Source organism: Homalodisca vitripennis, unplaced genomic scaffold, assembly GCF_021130785.1.
Source record: "Homalodisca vitripennis isolate AUS2020 unplaced genomic scaffold, UT_GWSS_2.1 ScUCBcl_10305;HRSCAF=19127, whole genome shotgun sequence".
Taxonomy (NCBI): Eukaryota; Metazoa; Arthropoda; class Insecta; order Hemiptera; family Cicadellidae; genus Homalodisca; species Homalodisca vitripennis.
Window position 1 is genome coordinate 8590 of NW_025786413.1, and position 8589 is coordinate 17178.

Consider the following 8589-nt stretch of genomic DNA (forward strand, 5'->3'; position numbering starts at 1 on the left):
GTGACAAAACCAATGGTTTAAGTAGCTTTAATTTGGAATAAACCAACAAGAGTAACAGAACAGCCTCAGGAACATGGCAATTGAATCACGTCTTTTGCAATAAAGCAAGATGTGACAAGTTTTGTGAAAGCAGTGTGGAAACTGGCCAATAGATTCCATCCATAAAAAAGAACTAATCCACGTGACCTTGAATCCTAAACCTGGTTACAATTGAACTGCTCCTGGACCTAGTTCCTGAAACTACCACTAACCTAGTTTATCCCTGAAGCCAGTTCAAATTCGCTTCAGGACTTAAATTTTATATTATTAAAATTAAATTTTATTAATTTTAAAAAAAAGAAACGAAATACAAAAAATATCGTTATAGATTATACTGTAATACATTACTTTTTGATAGTACATGGTCCTAGCTGTATTAAAAATATTACTACCACTCATTTTAGACCTCGTCCTATTTTTGGACAAATAACCAAATCTAATAGATGAGCCCGATTATCTCAAAAACGTACGACGCCAAATTTTTGATAAAATAAACCTTTCTGTACACATTCACTACATGGTCTATACTACACTAAAGTACAAGCCTCATTCACACTCTTAGGCCCACGGCCTATTTCCGGAGCCACCATCGAGTTTTACCAGGGCCAAAGTGCTTGACAAAAACAAATCTATGGGACAGCCATTATCTCAAAAACGTATGAGCCAACTTTGATAAAAACTTTCCTGTACACATTCACTACATGGTCCTAACTACACGCTAAGAAATACAACGCTTCATTCTTAGGCCACGCCTATTTCCCCGGAGCCACATCGATATTTACAGGGCCAAGTGCTGACAAAAACAAATCTATGGACAGCCCATAATCTCAAAAATCGGGTACGAACGCCAACTTTGATTAATATACTTTTCTATACACATTCACTACATGGTCTAGTATACTAAAATAACAAGCACTAATTCTTAGAGGCCAACGACCCCTATTTCCGGAGCACCACAATCGATTTTACAGGCCCTACGTGCTGACCAAAAACCAATCTATGGAGAGCCATATCTCCAAAAAAACTTACGAGCCAATTTGTGATCAAAACTTTCTGTACCACATTCCACTACATGGTCTCAGTATACCTAAAATAACAAGCCTAAATTCTTAGTGCCCCACCACGCCTATTTTCCGGAAGCCACATCGATTTTAACAAGGCCCTAGTGCTGACCAAAAATCCAATCTTATGGACAGCCATATCTCAAAAAACGTACGAGCCAATGTTAATAAAACCTTTCTGTTACACATTCATCTACATTGGTGTCCGTTCTGGGTGTTATGGACGAGTTTGGGCTCTAGTATACTAAAATTACAAAGCCTCATTCTTAGGCCACGCCTATTTCACCCGAGAGGCCACAAATAAAACTTTATAGGCCCCTAAGTGCTGACAAAAAAACCCAAGTCGTAATTTACAGCCAGTAATCTCAAAAACGTTACCGAAGCCAATTTTGATAAAAACTTTCTGTAACACCACTCATTCAACGTACATGGTCTAGTATACTAAAATACAAGGCCCTCATTCTTAGGGTCCAACACACGGCCTATTATCCGGAGCCACAATCGATTTTAACAGGTCAAGTGCTGACAAAAACCAATCTATGGACAAGCCCAATATCTCAAAAACGTACGAGCCAACTTTGATAAAACTTTCTGTACACATTTCACTACATGGTCTACTACAGACTAAAATACAAGCATATCTATTATCTTAAGCCACTACGACCTAAATATTTTCCCGGGAGTCCACATCGATTTTACAGGCCAAGTGCTGACAATAAACAAATCTATGGACAGCCATATCTCAAAAACGTACGAGCCAATCTTTGATAAAAACTTTCTAAGAACAATTCACAACATAGGTCTAGTTTACTAAAATTACAAGCCTCATTCTTAGCCACGCCTATTTTCCGGAGATTCAGAGACCAATCGAATTTACAGGCCTAGTGCTGACAATAACAAATACTATGGAGAGGCCCATATCTCAAAAAACGTACGAGCCAATTTTGATAAACTTTCTGTTAACATTTCACTTCATGGGTTAGTTAGGTTTACTAATATATACATGCTCTTCTTAGGCACGCCTATTTCCGGAGCCACAATAACTTTATAGGTCAACTGCTGACAAAACCAATCTAGGGCACCAGCCATATCTCAATAAACGTACGAGCCAATTTTGATATATAAATCTTTCTCGTACACATTCCACTCCATGGTCTATGTATACTAAAATACATGCCTCATTCTGTAGGACACGGCCTATTACCGGTTGCCACAATAACTGTCTAGGCCAGTGCCACAAAAACAATCTATTCCCACAGCCATATCTCAAAAAAACGTTCGAGCATTTTGATTAAAAACTTTCTGTACACATTCACTACATGGTCTTAGGTATACTAAAATCACAAGCCTCATTTTCTTATGCCAACGCCTTTTTCCGGAGGCACACATCGAGATTTTACAGGTTCAAGTGCTGACAAAAAACCAATCAATGGACAGCCATTATCTCAAAAACGTACGAGCCAACTTGATAAAATCTTTCTGTACACATTCACTACATGGTCTAGTATACTAAAATACAGCCTCCATTCTTAGGCCTCGGCCTAATTTCCGGAGTCAACTCGATTTTACAGGCTCTAGTGCTGAAAAAAAACCATTCATGGACAGCCTATCTATCAATAAAACGTACGAGCCAATTTTGTTTAAAACTTTCTGTACAACATTACACTACCATGGTTCTAGTATATCTAAAATGACAAGCCTCATTTCTTAGGCCCACGCCTATTTCTCGGAGCCACATCGAATTTTACAGGCCTTAGGAGTGCTGACAAAAACCAATCTATCGGAGATGGCCATATCTCAAAAACGTACGAGCCAATTTTGAATTAAAAACTTTACTGTACCACATTCACTACCATGGTCCTAGTATAACTAAAATACAAGGGCCATCATTCTTAGGCCACTCGCGTATTTCCGGAGCAGAGCCACCAATAACGTATTATAGGTCAACTGCTGACAAAAACCAATCTATGGACAGCCATATCTCAAAAAAAACGTACGAGCCAATTTTGATAAATACTTTTCATGTAACACTATTCACCCTACATGGTCTAGTATACTAAAATACTAAGCCTCATTCTTAGGCCTAGACGCCTATTTTCCGGATCCGACAATAACTTTTAATAGGCAAGTGCTGACAAAAACCAATCTATTTACAGCCATAATCTCAAAAAACGTACGAGGCCAATTTTGATAAAAACTTTCTGTAACACAATTCACTACATGGTCTATGTAATCACTAGAAAATAACAAGCCTCATTCTTTAGGCCACGGCCTATTTTCCCAGGAGCCTACGATCCGATTTTTACAGGTCAAGAGCCTTGACAAAAACCCAATCAATGGACAGCCATGTATCTCAATAAACGTACGAGCCCAACTTTGATAAAACTTTTCTGTACCGCATTCAACTACATGGTCCTAGTAGTACTAAAATACAAGCCTCCTTCTTTGGCCACGCCCTATTTCCGAGCCACCACATCGAATTACAAGGCACTAATGCTGACAAAAACCAAATCCATGGTACAGCCATATCTCAAAAACGGACGAGCCAATTTTGATAAAACTTTCTGGTACACATTCATCTACATGGTCACGTATACCTTAAAATACAGAGCCGCTCATTCTAGGCCACGCCTATTTTCCGTAGCCACAACGAGTTTTACAGGTCTAGTGCTTGAAAAAAACCAATCCATGGACAAAGCCAGAACACAAAATACTGTATCGAGCCAGACTTTGATAAAAACTTTCTGTACACATTCATCTACCATGGTCTAGTATACTAAAAATACAAGACCTCATTCCTTAGGCCCCCAACGGGGGCCACCCTATTTCCGGAGCCACAATTAAACGTTATATAGATGCCAAATGAGTGCTGACAAAAACCAATCTATTGGGAACCAGCCATATCTCCAAAAACGACCAGTACAGAGCCAATTATTGATAAAACTTTCTTGTAACACAATTTCTCACTAACATGGTCTAGTATATAACTAAAAATACAAGCCTCCAATGTCTTAGGCCACGCCCTTAATTTCCGGAGCCACAATAACTTTATAGGCCAAAACGTGCTGACAAAAAACACAATCTCATGGACAGCCACATATCTCAAAAACGTACGGAGCCAATTTTGATAAAACAACTTTCTGTTACACATTCGACTGTACATGGTCTGAGTAAACTAAAAATACAAGCACTCATTCCTTATGCGCCCACGCCTAAAAATATTCCGGGAGCCACAATAACTATTATCGGCCAAGTGCTGACAAAAACCAATCCTATGGAACAGCCATATCTCAAAAACGATACGAGCCAATTTTGGAATAAATACATTCTGTACACATACACTACATGGTCTAGTATACTAAAATAACAAAGACCTCATTCTTCAGGCCACGTATACACGCCTATTTCCCGGAGGCCACAATAAACTTTATAAGGGCCAAGTTGCTGACAAAAACCAATCATATGGACAGACCATATCTCAAAAACGTACGAGCCAATTTGTTTGATAAAAACATTTCTGTACACATTTACACTAACATGGTCTAGTATACTAAAATACAAGCCTCATCTCTTAGGCACACGCCCTATTTTCCGGTAGCCACAATAACTTTACAGGTCCAAGTGCTGACAAAAAAAGTTGAGAGTGTTATGACCAATCTATGGACACAGCCATAGTCTCAAAAACGTACGAGCCATTTGGATAAAACTTTCCGTACACATACACTACATGGTCTAAGTATCTAAAATACAAGCTCATTCTTAGCCAGACACGCCTATTTCCGGAGCCACAATAACTTTATAGGTCAAGTGCTGACAAAAAACCCAATCTATGGACAGCCATATCTCAAAAACGTACGAGCCAATTTTGATAAAAACTTTCGTACACATTCACTACTTGGCTAGTATACTAAAATACCAGCCTCATTCTTAGGCCACGCTATTTCGGAGCCACAATAACTTTAAGCCAAGTGCTGCAAAACTCAAGTCTATGGAACAGCCATAACTCAAAACTTACGAGCCCCAATATTTGATAAAACGTTCTGTACACATCACAACATGGTCTAGTATACTAAAATACAAGCCTCTTTCTTAGGCCACGCCTATTATCCGGAGCCAACATAACTTTATAGGCCAGTGCGGACAAAAACCAATCTATGACAGCCAAATCTTCAACAACTGCGAACTAGCCAATTTTGATAAAACATTCCTGTACACAATCACTACATGGTCTAGTCTACTAAAATACAAGCCTCATGTCTTAGGCCCACGCCTAATTCCGGAGCCACAATAACGTTTATAGGCCGACATTCGACAAAAACCATCTATGGACCGCCTATCTCAAAAACGTACGAGCCAAGTTTTGATAAAATTTCTGTACACATTCACTCCCATGGTACCTAGTATAACTAAAATACCAAGCCACATTCTTAGGCCACTCCTATTTCCGGAGCACAATAACTTTATAGGGCCTAGTGCTGACAAAAACCAATCTTATGACAGAGCATGATCTCAAAAACGTACGAGCCAATTTATGATAAAACTTTCTGTACACCATTCCACTTAACATGGATCTAGCTTACACTAAAAATACAAGCCTCCATTCTTAGGCCACGCCTCTATTTCCGGGAGCCACATCCATCGATTTTTACAGGTTCAATAGTGGCTGAACAAACAACCAATTCTATGGACCAGCCATCATCTCAAAAAAACGTAACGAGGGCCAAATATTTGATAAAACTTCGTACACATGTGCACTAGCATGGTCTAGTATACTAAAAAACAAGCCTCATTCTAGCCACGCCTATATTCCGGAGCCACAATGAACTATTATAGGGCCCATGTGCTAGGACAAAAAACCAATCTAATGGACGACCATATCTCAAAAACTACGAGCCAATTTATGATAAAACTTTCTGGTACAACATTCCACAAGGTACATGAGTCTTGTATACTAAAATTACAAGGCCTCATATCTTTAGAGGCCACGCCTATTTCCCGGGAGCCACAATAATCTTTATACAGGCCAAGTGCTGACAAAAAACCAATCCACTGGGCACAGGCCTATATCTCAAAAAACGTACGAGACCAAATTTTGATAAAACTTTCTGTACACATTCACGTACATGGTCTAGTATACTTAAAAATACAAGCCCTCATTCCTTAGGCCACGCCTATTTCCGGGAGCCACAATAACTTTATAGGCCAAGTGCTGACAAAAACCAATCTATGGACAGCCATATCTCAAAAACGTACGAGCCAATTTTGATAAAACTTTCTGTACACATTCACGTACATGGGTCGTAGTTATACCTAAATATACAAGCCACTAATTCTTAGGCCACGCGCTAAATTCCGGAGCCACAATAACTTTATAGGCCAAGTGCTGAGCAAAGACCAATCTAGTGGACAGCCATATCACAAAAAACGTACGAATCCAATTTTGATAAAAACGTTTCTGTTACACCTTCACTACATGGTCTAGTATACTTAAATAACAAAGCCTCATTCTTAGGCCACGACTATTACCGGAGCCACAATAACTTTATCGCCAGAGTGACTGACAAAAACCAATCTAAGGACAAGCCATATCTCAAAAACGTACGAGCCAATATAGAATACAAACATTCCGTACCCATTTCACTACATGGTCTCGAGATATAACTAAAAATACAAGCCTCATTCTTAAAGGCCACGCCTTAATTTTCCGGAGTCCACAATAACATTATTACAGGCCAAGTTGCTGACAAAAACCAATCCTATGGACAGCCTATCTCAAAAAACCGTACGAGCCAAATTTTTGATAAAACTTTCTGTACACATTCACTACATAGGTCTAGTATACTAAAATACAAGCCCACATTCTTTTAGGCCAGGCGCCTATTTCCCCCGGAGACAGCATCGATTTTACAGGCCAAGTGCTGACAAAAAACCAATCTGATCTAGTTATGTGCTAAAAAATCTCATCTAAATAACTAAACACACCTGGAAAAATCGTAGAGCATGATTAAGGATTAGCTCCTGAAGTATAGAATAGAATAGAATAAATTTATTTTTTGAAAATTATAACAATAACACATATTATGCATTGGGTTTAGACTAAATGTACAAACGAAATGACGAAACTTAAATAAAAAATTTAACATTCTGAAAAAAAAAATAAAACAAAAACACTCGTAAAATTAAAAGAAATTATTTCAAAAATAACTAGGGGCCTCTAGATGCAAGTGCCTGAAGAGAGGTATCCTTCTTTATTTACAAAAAATATTTTTTAGCTCAAAGAAAATTTTCAATAAAACTTTGATTTGTTTTTTTTTTAGAAGCTCCAAAAAAAAATTTGATATAAAGGGTGCTGCTCGCAGTTACAAAGCAATGAAAAACCACTTAAATAAATTCAAACTAAAATTTACTGTTACTTTCTTTAATTTAACTAGGAAATCTATGCAGAAAAGAAAATAAAATTTTATCAAAACCCCAATAACCACATATCTTTAAGAATGATTTTTGAAAATTAACTTTATATTCTCGACAACTAATAATTGAAGAAATTATACTAAACAATTTAGGTCCTCAAAAAAACAATAACTATTTGAAAAAAAAGCTAAGTTAGGCTTTGGGGAACTGGAATTGGTTTCTGCGTTTCATAATTTTTTTTTGATAACTATTATTTAATTCCTGGTAAATTGCCACTTATGACAAAAAAATATTTTTTAAAACTTTATAAACAAACATAATTATATAGGTTAAGGGGAAAGAATAATAAATTCAACAAAAAAGAGGCAAAGAATTTCTCCATTCTTTCGTTTTTCGTTTAATCAACCCCTAGGAATTTCTTTTGTTGATTAGAAGTGGCTTTAGATTTGTTTCATAGGCTCCAACCCCAACAAAATATTCCATAGACAAGCCTACTAATGACCAAAGAGAAGTACACGCAATCTTTAACACATCTTCAGTGGCAAATGTATGGTAAAAAAAATAAAAAATCTTAAAATATAGTTTAGTTTTTGCGTTTTAAAATTTCAATATGTGTCATCCAGATTTGATTTCACTATCTAGCATGACTCCTAAATATTTTAAATTTTCGCACTGGGATACAACAGCACAGTATCTGTTTGGCACAGAATGTTACTACACAAACAATTGACACATCAGATACAAAAAATTGAATTACTAAAAATTTGCTGATCTGTTTTTAAACTAAAATTGATTAACTTAAGTTTTCCTCTGGGCTTAATAACATGGTTATTTTTTGAAACAACCAACCACTTGCCGTTGCTTTAAAGGTCTTTAAATCAACTCTTGCTCTATATCATCCCAATTATTTTTCACATACGATAAATCTGTATCTTCTGCAAAAGATGTCATATTTCCATTTAAAATTTGAATCAGCAAAGATCATTTATAGTAGATTATAAAAAGTACTGGGCCTAAAACTGACCCATGAGTACGCCACATTGTATAAACCCGAAGTCACTAAAAGAATTATTAATTT